The sequence below is a fragment of the Oncorhynchus masou genome, chromosome 30 (assembly GCF_036934945.1).
Source record: "Oncorhynchus masou masou isolate Uvic2021 chromosome 30, UVic_Omas_1.1, whole genome shotgun sequence".
Lineage (NCBI taxonomy): Eukaryota > Metazoa > Chordata > Actinopteri > Salmoniformes > Salmonidae > Oncorhynchus > Oncorhynchus masou.
In genome coordinates, this window is record NC_088241.1 from 22,425,646 (window position 1) to 22,444,680 (window position 19,035).

The following is a 19,035-nucleotide window of genomic DNA, read 5'->3' on the forward strand; positions in this document are numbered from 1 at the left end:
CCGCCACACCTTAATTTATTCGAGCTCCACCATGAACAAACAGCTGGTGAATAGCACTTTATTCTTATGCTTATGTTCAAGGTCAGAATATGCATCGCGAGAAAAGTACACAAAAAAGGAATTATGTACCATTTACGTGCGTAACTTGGGTCAATAGCCGATGTGGAATCACTAGCTAGTTAGCGGTGCGTTAGTATCATCCATGGTGCAATGACTTGTGTGGAGCGATAAGAAATGCTTTGTGAGTGTTGGTTCGCAAAAAGATCACAATGGGAAGCTATTTGCACTCACAATTCATGTCCATTCCTATCACTTGATGCATAAATAATTCCCACTTTAGAGATTTTACATAGTTTATGAGATCAGTGGCCATAACTGTCATTTGGGGGGAAAGTTATTTCTATTCAACACACATGGACTCATGTTCAGTTATCTACCTATGATAAGTAATCGTCTTATGGCCAGGTCTCATCGACAGTAATTCCATTAACCAAAGAATTGCTAGCCCGAGTTATCATAAGCTTCAGTGTTTGCAGAGTACTGCCAGAAGTCACACTGGGGCTTCCCATGGATCAAGATCAGGGACCTTGGCAGTGCAGGATCCCAAAAGACATCATTAGTATTATCTCCAGTCTGCTGCAGGGAAAACCACCCACTGTCCCCGGAACATCTTCAATAATTCCCACTCGAGAATCCCTCACCAATGACTAGGCCTATAGAGTGGTGATCAGTAGAGGACAAAATAAGTCGGGTGGAGAATCAGAGAATAAGTGCTGATCTAAGATCAGCCCCCCCCGTCTTATTTATTGTGATCTGAAAGGAAAAACTGATCCTAGATTAGCACCCCTACTCTGAGACTTGTTGTCAACGTGGGTCCTGTCTAAAACGTAGAGATAGGTGATCTGAGGGGTCCTGTCTAAAACGTAGAGATAGGTGATCTGAGGGGTCCTGTCTAAAATGTAGAGATAGGTGATCTGAGGGGTCCTGTCTAAAACGTAGAGATAGGTGATCTGAGGGGTAGTTTGTTTTTGGAGACGCACCGGTGCTTATATATGCAGCAGAATTTTTTCATCGTTTGGTTTCCTTGATCTGGCTCATCTCCACCGACAGGGCCTGTCGCGCCCCCCTCCACTCCCCACCCCTGTGGATTTGGCTGGTCTGGCCGGCAGCCATGAGCATACGTGGCCGTTACGGCTGTCTTTGATCATCATCTTGCAGTGGAGAGTCTCACACTTAACAGCACCTGGTTGCCTCCCCCTCCCACACACACACACCTACAGTTTAGTGCTCTGCAGTGCTTCGTCCTTCCAAACTCCTCTAGCGATGCCTCCACTCCAAATGTTCACTCAGCAAACAAGGGAGCCATCTTTTTGAAGTGGTTCTAGTGGGGAAGTCGTTTCTGTGCATTTGATTATCATAGTAGTAATGCATTAGATATATAAAAGTGGAGCTATAGCAAGAATCTCCAGTATAAGGTAAACCTAGTTAGATATGTAATGACCTAGGTTACTAGTCCCCACCAATGCCCTAGTCCAAAATACTGCATAATACCCTAGAAATCTATACTCATCTCATTTCCATAAAGCAGAGTTAAATAAATGGTCTACTTGGAATGATAATATGTGAATATCTATTTAGTTTGCTGCTTTGAGAGAGAAAAAAACAATAGGATGTAGTATATGAGATAATGAAACTCGCAGTGAGGCTGACAGGAGCGGGCTCTGCTTTGCCCAGTCAGTGTGATTTCTGTACGCTTTGTTCACCTCAGCGATTATTTCCCACACATCAAGGGCCCAGACCAACCGCTCAGCTTTCCTTCATAAGGAATGGATGTATTTTGCTAGGTCACAATCCATTCCCAGGCAACCATTATATAGGCCACACGCAAATGCTGCCATAATACTTCCTATTCATTAAACATGTTGACTATACATTGGCATTGGTGTTGGTTGCTAACACATGGAGTTGCACTGTACCCAGGTTTTCTGCACCAAAAGCACTTCCATTACTTTCCCTTTCCAATTTGTTATTGGTAAACACGGCAAAATTGCATGAGTCAACGTCTTTCACTGCAAGGTAATTTGCATGAATTGCTTTTTGAACCCATATCCTCCCTCTTACAGTATGTTTAAGTCGGCACCATCTGGCCCTTGGTTCACGCTGTATCAAACTGTATATCAAGCTCTATCAAACTCCTCGTCCTCATTCTCCCACCGAGAACTGATGAATGTATCAATTTCCATCTCAATGCAGCGGCTGCGGTATTGCTATAGAGCAGGCGCCTGAAATTTACAGCCAATTACATGATATACCAGGGCACATTCCAGCTGCTACGCTCCGAGTAAATCTCCAGGACAATTTGGTGGATGGACCGGCATCTGTTTTCATCGCACTTCTCTGACACTTGTCTTTTAGGGGTAAAATGTTATGAGTGTTTGTTTTCCTGATGCGAGCGCAGAACTTTACAGGCCGTAAAATAGGCCTACAATGCAATGCTAGCTAACAAAACATAGCTGACATAGCTTATTTTTATCACGTCCTCGAAATGGGAGTCTGCCAACCCCCGAGAGCGATAATAAGATGTAGAACGTGCCGGTGAATTGTTTCTCTCCCCTCGTTTCCATTATCATAATCTTCAAAGATGCTTGTCTTGTTCATTTTGCTCATGACCCTGGCAAGTAGGTCATTGAGTTTCCTGAAATAACTGCAAATAACCGTGTCATCATTAAGGATCCCGAGTGTGTAGGAGTGATAGGACTGCAGAGGCTTCAGATATAAAAGGACAGACAGCGGTCTTATTAATGATCTCAACCAAATTCATGCTGTGCATTCTAATATCTAACTAAATGCTTGCTGGTCTCGTTTGGCTCGGGATGGGATTGACAACCTGCATAATCAAACTACGTTTTAATATTATAGACACATGTAGGGCAAATGCTACTGCATGTTATATAAATTCATATTTCTGGTTTATGTGCTATTTGTGATACCATTAGTATTTTATTAGCGGGGAGAATCTGGCGCTGCACTGTAGATACAGTATCTTTGCCAAGCCTCAGGCTTCAATGGGCGGGCTGCGTTGTTGCACGCTCTGAAGCTCACAGAGCCTGAAGGTGAACTAAGAGCAGCCAAATGTGGCCAAGATACTGTACTGAACCCTCCCTGTGCCTAGAGTTCCTGTTTTAACTGTTTTTTTACATAAGCGAACTTGATTCTCTCCCAAATGCCTTTCAACTTCCCTTGGCAACTGTGGTAGGGGATGAAACACACGTATATGCTAATTATCAAAACATTTCAAGTGTAACATATGAAAAATCTCCTGGGGGAAAAGGTGCCCGTGTGTCTTGTGTGTCCTTTAGGGTCCTTGACTGTACCGTTTGCAAGATTCAGTGTATGGCATTTTGGGATCAAGGGACACAGAGGGAGAAATAACGCTGTTGGTTCTTTTTTTGTTATTGTTTTGTCATATGGCAGAAAGTGTACATTTATCTTTGGCACTCCAGAAAGCAAATAACAATTGAAATAAAAACTGACAGTGCAGTACTTCCAATTCAGGTGTGGTGGCATATGGGCTCGCATATAAATAAAAGAATAATGGAAAGTGGTCTACAGCATGTTTGACTTTATATAAGTGTAATTTAACTCAATATTCACACAGAGACTAAGGGAACGAGCATGAAATCATCCCCACCTGGCAGTGCCGTGTGTCCACGCGTCTGTCAGCGCTGGTGCGGCGTTAGTGAAGGTTAACACCGCCGCCGCCAAGGCTGACGCTCCATTTCGTCTGGGCGCCATGGCTACATGCTCTTCCACCACAGCCCCGGGCCGCCCCCCGCTCTCCTCATCCAGACTTATTGTTTTATTCTGTCATGTACTCGCTTCATGGACGGCCTAATCTAATGTGATTTAAGCCACTTACATTTTTCATAGTGCACATTAGCGGTTTAGTCGTGCCTGAGTGGACCAGGTTAAGGACTTTTCCTCAAGGGCACTGCCACCAGGCTCGCCCATCATATGACCCTCTCAGTCCCTCTCTGTGGGGTGGCTCAGAGGGCACTGCCACCAGGCGCGCCCATCATAGGACCCTCTCAGTCCCTCTCTGTGGGGTGGCTCAGAGGGCACTGCCACCAGGCTCGCCCGTCATAGGACCCTCTCAGTCCCTCTCTGTGGGGTGGCTCAGAGGGCACTGCCACCAGGCTCGCCCGTCATAGGACCCTCTCAGTCCCTCTCTATGGGGTGGCTCGGAGGGCACTGCCACCAGGCTCGCCCGTCATAGGACCCTCTCAGTCCCACTCTGTGGGGTGGCTCAGAGGGCACTGCCACCAGGCTCGCCCGTCATGGGACCTTCTCAGTCCCTCTCTGTGGGGTGGCTCGGAGGGCACTGCCACCAGGCTCGCCCGTCATAGGACCCTCTCAGTCCCTCTCTGTGGGGTGGCTCAGAGGGCACTGCCACCAGGCTCGCCCGTCATAGGACCCTCTCAGTCCCTCTCTGTGGGGTGGCTCGGAGGGCACCGCCACCATGCTCGCCCGTCATAGGACCCTCTCAGTCCCTCTCTGTGGGGTGGCTCGGAGGGCACTGACACACTGGCACCCCTTGATAGGTGTCTCAAAACCCATTTACTGGTGTGGATGGCCTGGTTCCACTCCAAAAAAAGCCATTTGTCTTGTCAGTATATGACTTTGAGACTGCAGTAGACAGTATGTCATGTTCTATGCATGGTAGGGTCCCACAAAGGTGGAGCTATGGTTTGAGAATAGTTAAAGGCTCATCCAGTATGGTGAATTACATCATGTCAAATCCAACTTACTTCCTTAGATCCCCTTTGAATTCAGTGCCTAACACAGGCCATCAAGGTAGTGTATAAATGTTGATGTTTTTCCACCCTGTAAATGAAGTAGGACTTTAACATATGCAAAACAACAAGTCAAATCCAAGGGTACAGTAGTGTATGAAATATATATGTACATGCATATTGCAAATACACTATTGTAGAGGACAGACACTTCCAAGTGTCAAACAAGTCCACTTACCAGTAAGAGGAAAGTATGTGTTGGCATTGATTGTACTGTCCATGGTGCTGAATTCTGGCACTGCATTGTGTGTGTGTGTTTGCAGCATAGCACAGCCCTGACAACAAGCAGCACACTAAGACAACCCACTCATTCAACACACTGAGTTGTTGTCTTCATTGGAGAAAGCCAAGGCTAACTTTCCACTTCTTATTCAGAATTACATAATATTTGACCTTAAAGCAGTATCTGACTGAGGCGAAACAAACTGAAATGAGTTCATCAAGGGCATGGCATCTACATTCCACATGGGGAATTGAACATACAGTTGAAGTTTGAAGTTTACATACACTTAGGTTGGAGTCATTGAATCTCGTTTTTCAACCACTCCACAAATTTCTTGTTAACAAACGATAGTTTTGGGAAGTCGGTTAGGACATCTTCTTTGTGCATGTTACGGATACCAGTATCCTGTGTGTGTTTCCTGTGTGTGTGTTTTCTCTCCTTCTCCCCTCACAGGTGAAAATAATCACTCCCCAATCAGTCAACAATGAATCATCAATCAGAAGACACACCTCCTCCTGTTTTCCTACCCTATCACAGTTCCCTCTCCCTTGGTTTAAAACCCTGTCAGTTGTTTGCTCTAGAGCTCAATCTCTCTCTGTAAATGTCATGTCTGTACGTCTCTGTGGTTCACTCTCTCGTTGTGTATTAACCTCTCTTTTGTTTGAGCACCTCCATAGCACTTTGTCCTCACCTGTGAGTATTGTTTTTGGTTATGGTGTTTGTGTTTGTTTGCTGGTGGGAAAAGGCGAAACCAATACAAGTCGCCCATGGGCATACACTACCCGTAGGTAGACTTTGTTAAATACACTAGTTAGAACTGGGCGGACCACCCACTGTATTTTTGGTTAGTTAGTTAGCTGTTGTTAAAGTAGGCTAGTCTAGCTTAGTTTTTTTTTGAATACTTATTGTTTCTTTCCTTGGGTCCAGCTCAGCCCCTTTTCCTGCTCCCCCCCCATTACCGTGTGTTTTCAAATAAACCTTGAGTTTGACGGTAGATTTCAGTTGTCCTGGTTATTTCATTCTCACTTTTACTTTGTCACAATTATAATTTGCATGAGTTATGTTACGGTCTCATTACCATCCCCCCTAGACTGTCGGGCCAAAAGGGATTCGTAACAGTGCACGACACAAGTCATTTTTCCAACAATTGTTTACAAACAGATTATTTCACTTATGACTCACTGTATCACAATTCCAGTGGGTAAGAAGTTTACATACACTACGTTGACTATAAACAGCTTGGAAAAATCTAGAAAATGATGTCACTGCTGTAGAAGTTTCTGATAGGCTAATTGACATAATTTGAGTCAATTGGAGGTGTATCTGTGGATGTATTTCAAGGCCCATCTTCAAACTCAGTGCCTCTTTGCTTGACGTCATGGGAAAATCAAAATAAGTCAGCCAAGACCTCAGATAAAGAATTGTAGACCTCCACAAGTCTGGTTCATCCTTGGGAGCAATAACCAAATGCCTGAAAGTACCACGTTCATCTGTACAAACAACAGTACGCAAGTATAAACACCACTCAGGAAGGAAACGCGTTCTGTGAACGTACTAATTATGTGGATATATTGAAGCAACATCTCAAGACATCAGTCAGGAAGTTAAAGCTGGTCGCAAATGGGTCTTCCAAATGGACAATGACCCCAAGCATACTTCCAAAGTTGTGGCAAAATGGCTTAAGGACAACAACATCAAGGCATTGTAGTGGCCATCACAAAACCCTGAACTCCATCCTATAGAACATTTGTGGGCAGAACTGAAAAAGCGTGTGCGAGCAAGGAGGCCTATAAACCTGACTCAGTTACACCAGCTCTGTCAGGAGGAATGGGCCAAAATTCACACAACTTATTGTGGGAAGCTTGTGGAAGGCTACCCAAAATGTTTGACCCAAGTTTAACAATTTAAAAGGCAAAGCTACCAAATACTAAGTGTATGTAAACCACTGGGAATGTGATGAAAGAAATAAAAGCTGGAAAAATCACTTTCTACTATTATTCTGATATTTCCCATTCTTTTTTTGTTGAATTTTACCCCCTTTTCATCAAATCAAATTTTATTTGTCACATACACATGGATAGCAGATGTTAATGCGAGTGTAGCGAAATGCTTGTGCTTCCAGTTCCGACAATGCAGTAATAACCAACAAGTAATCTAACTAACAATTCCAAAACTACTGTCTTATACACAGTGTAAGGGGATAAAGAATATGTACATAAATATATGAATGAGTGATGGTGCAGAGCAGCATAGGCAAAATACAGTAGATGGTATCGAGTACAGTATATACATATGAGATGAGTATGTAAACAAAGTGGCATAGTTAAAGTGGCTAGTGATACATGTATTACATAAGGATGCAGTAGATGATAGAGTACAGTATATACGTACACATATAAGATGAATAATGTAGGGTATGTAAACATTATATTATATTGTTTAAAGTGGCTAGTGATATTTTACATCCTTTCCCATCAATTCCCATTATTGAAGTGGCTGGAGTTGAGTCAGTGTATTGGCAGCAGCCACTCAATGTTAGTGGTTGCTGTTTAACAGTCTGATGGCCTTGAGATAGAAGCTGTTTTTCAGTGTCTCAGTCCCAGCTTTGATGCACCTGTACTGACCTCGCCTTCTGGATGATAGCGGGGTGAACAGGCAGTGGCTCGGGTGGGTGTTGTCCTTGATGATCTTTGTGGCCTTCCTGGTATCCAATTTTTAGTAGTTACTATCTTGTCTCATCGCTACAACTCCCGTACGGGCTCGAGAGAGACGAAGGTCGAAAGCCATGCATCCTCCGAAACACAACCCAACCAACACAGCGCGGCATCCAACCCAGAAGCCAGCCGCACCAATGTGTCGGAGGAAACACTGTGCACCTGGAGACCTGGTTCGCTTGCACTGCGCCCAGCCCACCACAGGAGTCGCTAGTGCACGATGAGACAAGGATATCCCTACTGGCCAAACCCTACCCTAACGCTGGGCCAATTGTGCGCCACTTCATGGTCACGGCCGGCTGCGACAGAGCCTGGGCTCTGTGCCCTAGACCACTGCCCAACCCGGGAGGCTCATTTCACATAATTAAAATAAAGTGGTGATCCCAACTGACCTAAGACCGGGAATTTTTACTGGGATTAAATGTCAGGATTTGTGAAAAACTGAGTTCAAACGTATCTTGCTAAGGTGTATGTAAACCTCCGACTTCAACTGTATACTGTATATTAGACCTCTGCTCTAAGCCATGCTAGAGTAACAGCTCCAACACTGCGTGGTGCATATGCAGTGAGGTTACCGGCTCTCCTTCCTCTCCTCCCTCTTTTTCTCCCTCCTCCTCTTGGTCCATCACCCCATCACGGTGTCAGAGATGGTGAAGAGTGTTCTGGCTATAGAAACTCACATCGATCCACTCCCCGTAGTCCAAACCCAAGCCTGCTGACTCCGGGCAGAAAATGGAGGGAGACAAAAAAAGAGAAGAACCCTTAGCTCTTTTTTCTCTCCATCCCTCTGCCCCTAAAAAACACACAGTCACTTCTTTGGTCCTCTTTTCATCTACCCCATTTCCCCCCTATTCTTCCTGTTGCTTTCAGAGTTTCAATTCTCCCCTTCCCTTTCCTTATCCCGTATCAGACATGACTGCTCCTCCTATCCGCCTAGCTGTTCAGCATTTTTGCACAATCCAATTTTTCAATTTCCTTTCCCATCTTTCTCATTCTCGTCTCTGTCTCATCCATCTCATCCCTTATTTTATGCATCTGCTCCCTCCTCTTCCCTCTGTGTGTTCCTCCACTCCTCCACCCTTCCACTCTCCCCTCCCCTGCTGAGGCCCCCACCGCACACACACACCTCCCTACCTGGCTCTTCCCCCTGCCGTCTTGCAGCCCATGGAGAGGGCTCAGTCTCAGAGGATTAGAGGCAGTTGATCAGGCTCTCTGCAGCGCTGGTACCAGGTTTGGGGCTGGTAGCAATAGGATTTACACCAGGCACTTAATAAGACACTATGTTGGGGTCCTCAAATTATGTCTGCATCTTACTCACATGGAGCTCCTGAACTCCTGCGTCCATGTTCACAAAGCGTCTCAGAGTAAGAAAACAGTTTTGCCTATTAGCTCATAATTAGATGGCAGCGTGGACCTGATCCTAGATGAGCACTGTTTGGCCCACACTCCTAGATGCTTTGAGAAGATGGGCCCTCATACTGCATCCAGAGCAGACCACAATCCCCACATCTCAGACCAGAGGAGAAACTATGTATGCATGGCACACATCCCCACGCGTATTCCATATTTCCACATCAATACGAATGAATCATCAAACAGACATTCTATTGGACTTGAAGGGCATATTCAACCCCCACATTACCCTCTGCTGATTGCAGCTATTGCCTGGGGTTTAACCATTCATATACATGGGTGTGATTTAATATACACTGCATATTCAGCTTTCCATATGCAGAGTGAGGAATGTTATATATTCAGGTTTTCCATCATGCGCCCTCTAATTTATAGAACGTTTTCATCCAAGCATGTGTGCGAGTCGGCTCCTCGATCAATGAGCACGATGTCTGGTGATGTAGATTGATATCGGAGGACAAGGTCATCTGTAACAGTCCCCTCGTATGCATGTGTTTGCATTGATGTACGCATGCGCCCGCACTACTCCATTACATTTCACTGCACTTCAACGAGTTCACAGTCAACTCCCCTCTTTGTTGCCATCAGTCAGATCCAATCAGCTTGCTACTTGGCTGATGTCAGCAGTATCATTAAAATAAATGAATCACCATATTGCCATGTCTTCTTACTCAGAGAAGAACTACCTATTGGCAAAACGTGTGTGTGTGTGTGTGCGCACTGTGGACGTCCTATTTTATTTTCGTTTCCCTTTATTGACCTCTACTGCTGAACAACACACAATGAGAAACAGAGCTTTAATGGAGTCAAAAATCCCTGTTTATTTACACAAACAAGTGTCCATGTTCCTCATTAAGGCTCTAAACGAGCTCTTGATGACTTAATTGGCCTATTATGGCGATTGCTCCCTGGGCAGCCAGAATGGTTTGGCTGTCATTCATTGGAAGTCGACAAACAGAGATAGGTCGACAAACAGAGATAGTAGGTCGACAAACAGAGATAGTAGGTGTACAAAGGGAGAGAGGTCTACAAACAGATAGGAGATCTACAAACAGAGATAGGAGATCTACAAACAGAGATAGGAGATCTACAAACAGAGATAGGAGGTCTACAAACAGAGATAGGAAGTCTACAAACAGAGATAGGAGGTCTACAAACAGAGATAGGAAGTCTACAAACAGCGATAGGAGGTCTACAAACAGAGATAGGAGGTCTACAAACAGAGATAGGAGGTCTACAAACAGAGATAGGAGGTCTACAAACAGAGATAGGAGGTCTACAAACAGAGATAGGAGGTCTACAAACAGAGATAGGAGGTCTACAAACAGAGATAGGAAGTCTACAAACAGAGATAGGAAGTCTACAAACAGAGATAGGAAGTCTACAAACAGAGATAGGAAGTCTACAAACAGAGATAGGAAGTCTACAAACAGAGATAGGAAGTCTACAAACAGAGATAGGAGGTCTACAAACAGAGATAGGAGGTCTACAAACAGAGATAGGAAGTCTACAAACAGAGATAGGAGGTCTACAAACAGAGATAGGAAGTCTACAAACAGAGATAGGAAGTCTACAAACAGAGATAGGAAGTCTACAAACAGAGATAGGAAGTCTACAAACAGAGATAGGAAGTCTACAAACAGAGATAGGAAGTCTACAAACAGAGATAGGAAGTCTACAAACTGAGATAGGAAGTCTACAAACAGAGATAGGAGGTCTACAAACAGAGATAGGAGGTCTACAAACAGAGATAGGAAGTCTACAAACAGAGATAGGAAGTCTACAAACAGAGATAGGAAGTCTACAAACAGAGATAGGAAGTCTACAAACAGAGATAGGAAGTCTACAAACAGAGATAGGAAGTCTACAAACAGAGATAGGAAGTCTACAAACAGAGATAGGAAGTCTACAAACAGAGATAGGAAGTCAACAAACAGAGATAGGAAGTCTACAAACTGAGATAGGAAGTCTACAAACAGAGATAGGAGGTCTACAAACAGAGATAGGAGGTCTACAAACAGAGATAGGAAGTCTACAAACAGAGATAGGAAGTCTACAAACAGAGATAGGAAGTCTACAAACAGAGATAGGAAGTCAACAAACAGAGATAGGAAGTCTACAAACAGAGATAGGAAGTCTACAAACTGAGATAGGAAGTCTACAAACAGAGATAGGAAGTCTACAAACAGAGATAGGAAGTCTACAAACAGAGATAGGAAGTCTACAAACTGAGATAGGGCAGATTTGATTATGCTGAGCCGCAGGGCACTGGTGTATAACCCGTGACGTGAATAGTTCAAAGTGGTGAGGGTGGAGCGTCCTTTTCAAACCGAACAGTAATCTGCATTGCTCGGTGGTGCATCGTTCTGAAACATGCAACATCTCGTTTCAATAAAACATATGTTTGAATTTTCAAACTAGTTTGCATTGGGAAAGCAGATAAATTGTTTTTAACAAAAACAATACATTTTGCATGTGCTGAATTGCAGCACTTTTGTTTTGAGCCAACTTCACCGTGGGCTTTGAACGGGGCACCTGGCAGCCCGGTTCCAAACCAAATGCAATCAACTTTCACCCAGTTCCTCCCACCGGGGGTAACCCGGGCCAGATAAACCAACCACCTCATATAGAGAGATCATGGTGGTGTCTAAACCTATCAGAGGCATGGCAACAAAGCAGGGCTCTGCATCTGAACCAATTAGAGGAAGGGAAAAGAAGGGAGGCTTGTGTCTTAACCAATCAGACAGAGGGAAAAGGAGTCAGTGGACACAGAGAGCGGACACCATAGATATAGAATCAGGGTACATTGACTTGTATGGGGTAAGCTGTTCTAGTCATTCTATTTCTCAAAGTGACTAAATAAATGTTGGCAGATCGGTGGCTCATCATCAGCTCACCATCCTAGTGTTGGACTGGTGCAATCTTTCAGTCTGCCCTCCATCTCACACTGGAACACCGGGTGAGAGGTGACCTACCATGGCTTTAGTTAATCAGTTATGAGGGGAACTGTAATGAGAACCAACCAACAGACAATCCAATCGTGTTCGTTATGCATCTAAAGGGAAGAAAATGAACGGATAAAGGGAAGGACTACCTGGACTTGTCCAATAACAAATGCATATTTCTGTTTTCTATTGCAAAATGTGTTTTGACGGTTGCCCTAATGAACACAACCCAGCTCATCATAACAACCCGGAGTGGGAGGTACTCCCGATTCTATTACCGCTAAAGATAGAAGAGGAAGTTGGAACGGAACACCTTTTTCCTCCCGTGCAGTATTTTTATATTCCCCGTCTCATCCTTCAACCTGCTCTTGGGGTCCATGTAGCGAAGCACTGTGAGAAATACTGATTTGAAGAAGAGGGATGGTGATTGATAGAAACCCATAGAGTTCTGACTTGGAGAGGCTTGAGAGAGGCGTGCGCATGGGGAAGTTTATTGGAACCCGTACAGGATGTCTCAGGTTCGCGCCAAGCGTTTATTTCGTTAGGATGATTGAAGACGTTGCCTCGTCAGAGGAGAGGATCAACTGCTTGGCTCAACCTCACTCAGTCCCGATAGGACACAGCGGTAGGTGTCTTCTCCGGACCTCCTTTGACAAACTAAGAATACAACTGAAGTGTTATGTTCTAGTTTTCTCTCACCTTCAGATGCTCTAGTCACACTGTTGACAGAGTGAGAGAGAGAGAGAGAGAGAGAGAGAGAGAGAGAGAGAGAGAGAGAGAGAGAGATTGTGCCGTGATGGACTGGCCTGTAGACTGCAGTATTCCACCGGGGCACTGGGGGGGGAATCAGCCAGGATGAGCCTGATAATACCTGCCAGGGGGTGTGGTGTACACTCTGTTTTTAGTGTGTGTGCCAGTGTGCATCCCTGGGCGTTGCGTGGGCGTTAATGGTGCGTTCTCATTGGCAGTGGACCCTAGCAGATCTTCCTCTCAAGGCTAAAATGTTTGCACTTGACTAAAAAGCAGTCCGCCCACACACGCCTGGCGTTCTCATAAGTAGCTGGCTCTGTTATGCGAGCTGCATTCAGAAAATACTAGCGCCTCCCGTGGATTTCTGATTGGCAGAAACAGAATACACAGATCTTCTTTACAGGGGGAGTTTTGCAAGGGGTGTTACAAGAAGCACAAATGATCTACGAAACCATTTGTTTTCCCATTCAGTTGCGTTGTGTTTTGTTTAATTAACTGTGAACCTATTGCTATGTACATGGCTCTGTTCAACCGACAAGCCAAACGAGTCTACTGGGGAAGTTAAAAGTAACAACAAATTAGCGAATTCACAGGCATGTCAGGGTTTTGGGTTGAGGATGATTGGGGGAATGACGGACCTAATAGTAGAAACACAAGCCGGTGTGATGATCTAAAACTAGTGCTTCCTTGTTTTCACACCCAGGTGCGCTGTGGGTAATGATTTCTTATCTTCTCCTCCACATTCTGCTTCCCCATATCAACAGTCTGTCTGTATCTATCCGAAAGCCCCCAAACAGCTAATTAGAAACAAATGTAAGCTCAAACACATTCTGCATCCTGTTGGACCAGATCACTTTATTCCGTTATGCAATTGCATAAATAAACGCAAGAGTGCACTGCAATGTACTTGACAGTTTTATATATAGAGCCATGCTTTTAAGAGAAATTAGTTATACCGCATGAGAGTACTGAGGGTGGGGGTGGGGGGATGAGGGAAAGGGAGAACATACCTCGTGAGTCACTGCAGATTTCTTCCCCTTTTTTTTATTTTATTTTATTTTATTATTTTTCTGTTTCCCCAGTCCGTGACAGTCCCTAGTTCCAATTGGCCCCCTATTCCCTATATGGTGCAGTCCCTTTGACCAGGGCCCATATGGCTCAATACACGGAATAGGGTGCCATTTGAGACTCAGCCCAGAGTCTCTCCTCTTCCCGTAAAGGGCCGGAAAGGGACCGGTGATGTGGAGTGTTGCTAGAGTCACAGATCACTGGGTTTAATTGTCCCTGATGGTTGGCACCGAGGGCCACTCTGTGAGGCTCAGCTCGGTTTGGTCAGACTCAGCTTGGCTTGGTGAGTGTGTGTGTGTGGGAGAGAGTATGTAGTGTGTGAGAGAGTATGTAGTGTGTGGGGAGACTGTGTGTATGAGAGAGAGAGAGCAAGACAGAGAGAAAGTGAGAAAAAAAGAGAGAGAGAGTGAACAGGGAGGGGGGTTGAGAGAGATGGTGACATCAAGAGGAGTCTTTCCCAAACGCTTCCCTCATCTCATCAAATGTTCCATCAAATGAACATCACTCTCACCACATCAAAACACATCTAAATTATGCAAAGTTAAACTTTATTGGTTTGCTGACTTAAACAAAAATCTTGTCAGATTTCGAGTTAAGTTGACCCTAACCCTGCAAGTCGATTTGTGAAGTGCAATCACGCTCTAGCACTCGCTCCACAGCTGTCGCTCATGTTGACAGTTTTTTTCATATCCTCATACTGAGCGGCGGTCCAGCATGCATTTTTATGTCTCCATCAAATGTAAATGAGTTGCACTGACACCCCTGAACTACTGTGTAGATTTTCACAAAAGCCCGGAGACCCTGTGGGGGAGGCTCTAAAAGCCAGAGCTTGCCCACTTTAGACAGCAGGGGTCAAGACCTCGGCCTCTGTTGCATGCTTTTGGGAATTAGGAAGTGGGCCGAGCTATTCACATAATTAGCAAATGAAGTGATTGCATAATGGAAGTCAGAGAGCTCAGTGGTTGTCGTCCCCCACAGAAGCAACCTGATACTGACAGACATGCATTTAGTAACAGTAATTAAGCATGTCTCCTTCATTCACTGTGACAGGGTTCATTCCCTCATAGCAAGTGTTGTTGTTGATTGTGTGTATGCTGAGCCCGTATCGTTGCTGAGCAGTGAGCACCATTCATAAGGCTATAGAGTTGCATACCAATTTGTCACTGTAATACAGCTGGATACCTTTGTATTTCGGCCAATCATAGCCAGTGTTTTTGATCTGAGCAATCTCAGTCTGATACCTGTTGTTCCTTCATCAGCTTGCCTCGCATCGTGCCAGAGATTCAATGGAACATCTACCAAGCCCAAATGAGCACCATGGGACAGAGAAAAGGGCAAGTAAACTAGAAGAAAATTGACTTTCAAAGATTTCACAGTCGTTTCCATGTGCTGAAATGGAACCTGGAATCGCTGAGCTTGTGTGGAATTGGATCAGTCACTTCGAATTGGTAGCTGAAATTCTCCAGGGAGCAACAAGCGAACAAGGACAGGTGGGCTTAGGAGTGATCAGCCAGGAAACAGGTAGCATCAAAGGCAGCGGCTCTAACCTAACACCGGCTTTGATGGATGAGGCGCTAGCCTTTGCTAATGCTAACCCTTGGCAGTAGGCTAATGCTAGCCCTGCGTGTCCTCTGGCATGTTAGATTGGGACGAGAACAAAAGGCGACACGGCTCCGGTAAAAGGAGGGAACACAGAGGAGGGAGCAACAACGTGTGTTGCTCTGTCCAAACCTCTCATAAATCCAGGTCTGCAGTAGTGTAGCGTAATAAGTCACTGCTGATCTGCGTAGCAGGTCCGCTAACATGCTTGAGCGGGCCTAATTAAAAGGATCACTGTAAATCATTTCCGGGCGGATGACACCTTGGCGGACGAAGAAGCCCGTCCAACACACTCTGACCTTTAGCCTGACAGCCAAACCCTCCATCTTCACTCGTCATGTAGGCCCACTGGCCCACAGCGTTGTGGCGTACAGTATGGAGCCTCTGACGGCTCTCTGTGCAGATGCCTGGGACGGCAGGGGAATCAGCATGAAGCGGCCTTGCTGCTTTGTTCCTTTTGCTTTTGTGTGTGGCAAGACGTCAGAAGCACTAAAGCCATACTGTCCCCCCTGAAGCCTTGGTAGCTCATGGCTGTGGGCTGATATGGGTGGGAAGAAAATATTGGGTGTAATTTTGTGAGGAAAAAAAACATTCCAGTCATTTCAGAAACACTTATCCCTTTAGAGGGATGGAGAAAAAGATGGTGCGGCTGCCGTTGTTTTTCTACTCCCCTTTTCCCCCATCCCCACCAGAAGCACTTTGGAAAGGAAGCATACTGGAACAAAGAGGCAACAGGGACTAACAACAGAGAGAAATTAAATCTGCTGATCTAATCAGGATTCAACGCCTGAATTGAGTCGTGCTGGTTTATGCCGAGTTGCGTACCTCCGAGGCGGCCGCTGGTGGCTCCTACTTTGGTGCTGACAACCAGGCGACGATGTCTCGCCGACCCAGCTCCCCCGTTAGAAAACGGACTGTTTAGGTTCACCAGGGGCGAGCTCCTTCAGGTAGTTTTTAATTAGCCACTCATTAGGAACCGGTGGAAAAAGCTAACGGAACAGCCGGTGTGAGTTATTATCCAAATAACGAGTTGGATTTGGTAATTAAGTCCTGAGGTAGAGTGCAAATGAGCAAAGCCAGCCAGAGTCTCGGAGGAGCTATGGCCACACCTGGCGGAGCTTAACCACTAACCTTTTCCAGCAAGCCATCGTGGAGCCAGAGCCCCCTGTGGTGGCAGAACAGGCCTCCCACAGCTGCACAGTTGAGTGAAATCCAGGCACTGGAGGATCAATTTAGAGCCAAGATGGAGGGAGGCGGGAGGGTTGGCAAATATAGCTTGCAGAGCGCATGAAACACTTGATAATGTCTTGCCAGACTCACTCAACTGATCTCATCATGAAATCCTGCTAGAGAAAATGAGCGCCCGGTGTGCGATGGAAAGTGCAGTGTGATGCCTTTAAAATATGCGTCTGGTAACAAGGAGGGGAGGGAAAGAAAGGAAGAAACATCCGCAGGTTGTCATCCTCCAGGGAAATCATGGCTCCTTCATGCTGTAAGGAGGGCCATCATTGGTTAAGGACCAACCCGGTGTGAACATGCCAGTGAAACAAGCCTGGTTGCTTAGGCGAATAGGGGGCTTTGATTTTAATCTCCTTCAATGTCAGAAAGATTTATGACAGTTGATGCGAGATATACAGTGGACTATGTACCATTTAACACTGCTGACACACTCCCCGATTCGGAGTGGCTGTCTGACTTACACACCGACTCACCAGGAAGGCTGACACAACAACTCGCCTCTACAAGGAATCTCATTACAGGATGAAGAGCGATTAGGAGAAGAAACCTACAAGGTTTGCCTAGAATGTTGAGCCAGGATGCCAAGAGTCAAAGAGGCAAGGAAGCAAAAAAGAAAGAGACGGAAGAGAGGTCCTATCGATAGGGATCGATAGCCCTTACGTTGATGCCCTGAAAGACAATTTATGAGGTATAATGGACAGCCACACTGGTGTCACTCCAACTGTTCCTACGTCTCCCTCTTTCTCTGTCTCTGTCTCCCGCTTCATCTCTCCTCTCACCCTTTCTCTTTATCCCTCTCTTCTCACCCACTTTACCTTCCACCTCTTTTTTCTCCCATCTCTTTCTCTCTCTCCCTTCTCTCTCTCGCTCCCTCCGTCTCTCCCTCAGTAGGCCAGCTGTATGATGGGCCAGGGGGGATAAGGGTTCGTCAGTTTCTCTCCAGATGGTTGGCTGAGCAGCAGCTGCCAGAGGGCTGTGGAGGCGGGAGGCAGAGGCGAGGGTGTACCAGGAAGAATGATTACAGTTTTGTGAGGCGCCCAGGTGAAAGAGGGGCACACACAAAAGATAATCAGTTGTTGGAGTGTGCTGTAGTGTGGCTAGAGTGTTGCCTGAGTGATTCTGTAGTCTGCCAGAGGTGGTGGGTTGGTGTGTTGCTTCCAGCCTACAGTGGTGTAGTGGTGGATAAGGAATGGGGCTTCTGGTTGGACAGTGGCACGTGTGTGTGTATGTGTGTGTGTGTGGCTCCCCGAAGACATCCATACCATATGAACCTGGAGCAAGGTATCTCACTGGGGGTTCATTGTGAATATGCAGATGCACCAGTGATCTAAAGTGTGAGCAATGTGATTGGTTCAGGTTAAGCAGCCACCTTATGCAACAACTGTATTACAAATAGGGACGCCTACGTCCCCATAAAACCCCTGTCTCTACCAATTATGACTTATATGTCATGTGATTTCTATCCAATTATGTGATGTAACCCTAATTACTCTCTCTGTCTGCGCCCCAAATGGCACACTATTCCATGTAAAGTGCACTACTTTGGACCAGGACCCATATGGCTCAGGTCAAAAGTAGTGCACTATATAGGGAATAGGGTGCCATTCTGGATGCATCCATAGTCTGGTACCATACCTCTTCGGTCTAGCAGAGCAGATGTGCTTGGTCACATTGATGGCCTGTGTCTGGGTATTTACTGAGTGTCTCAGAAAGAGGCAGGAGGGAGATGCTGGGTACAAAATGGATGCTCACAATGGACCCCACTCAATAATAAAAAATACTAAATTGCCTGGTGGCTGAAAAACTGTCTGTCCCTGAAATTGGTAGGTTATTACGGTAATTCTCTCGTTTTGTTCAGAACAGACATCTAACAGAAATATGCTCTAAAGCCGCTCTACCTTGTCTGGCAGCCTAAAGCATGAGACTTCTCAGACGTTTAACACAATGTGCACGCTCATGTAAACACACACACACACACGCACACATGCTCACGTGCTCATACACTCTCCTCTCTCACCCCATTCAACCCTTGATCCCCCCACCACCCCTTCTCATGCACAATCTCACCTCCACCAAAATGTTTGTATTGTGTCCAGCAAAAGGACTTACCTGTTATGCCATTTTGTTGTATTTCTGTCATGGTTGTCCAGCACCCCTCCTAATTTTCTTTGTTGGCTGTAGCGCAGGCATACCTGAACTGGTTTGTATGGTGTCACTCCTCTCAAAACCCT

At 45.6% G+C, this 19,035-nt stretch overlaps 1 protein-coding gene across 1 annotated transcript in view; it reads left to right on the forward strand.

The window, feature by feature from the left end:
• The window catches only part of LOC135522369 (igLON family member 5-like), a 154,183-nt gene that overhangs the window by 39,563 nt on the left and 95,585 nt on the right, over positions 1-19,035 (forward strand). The window lies entirely within an intron of this gene.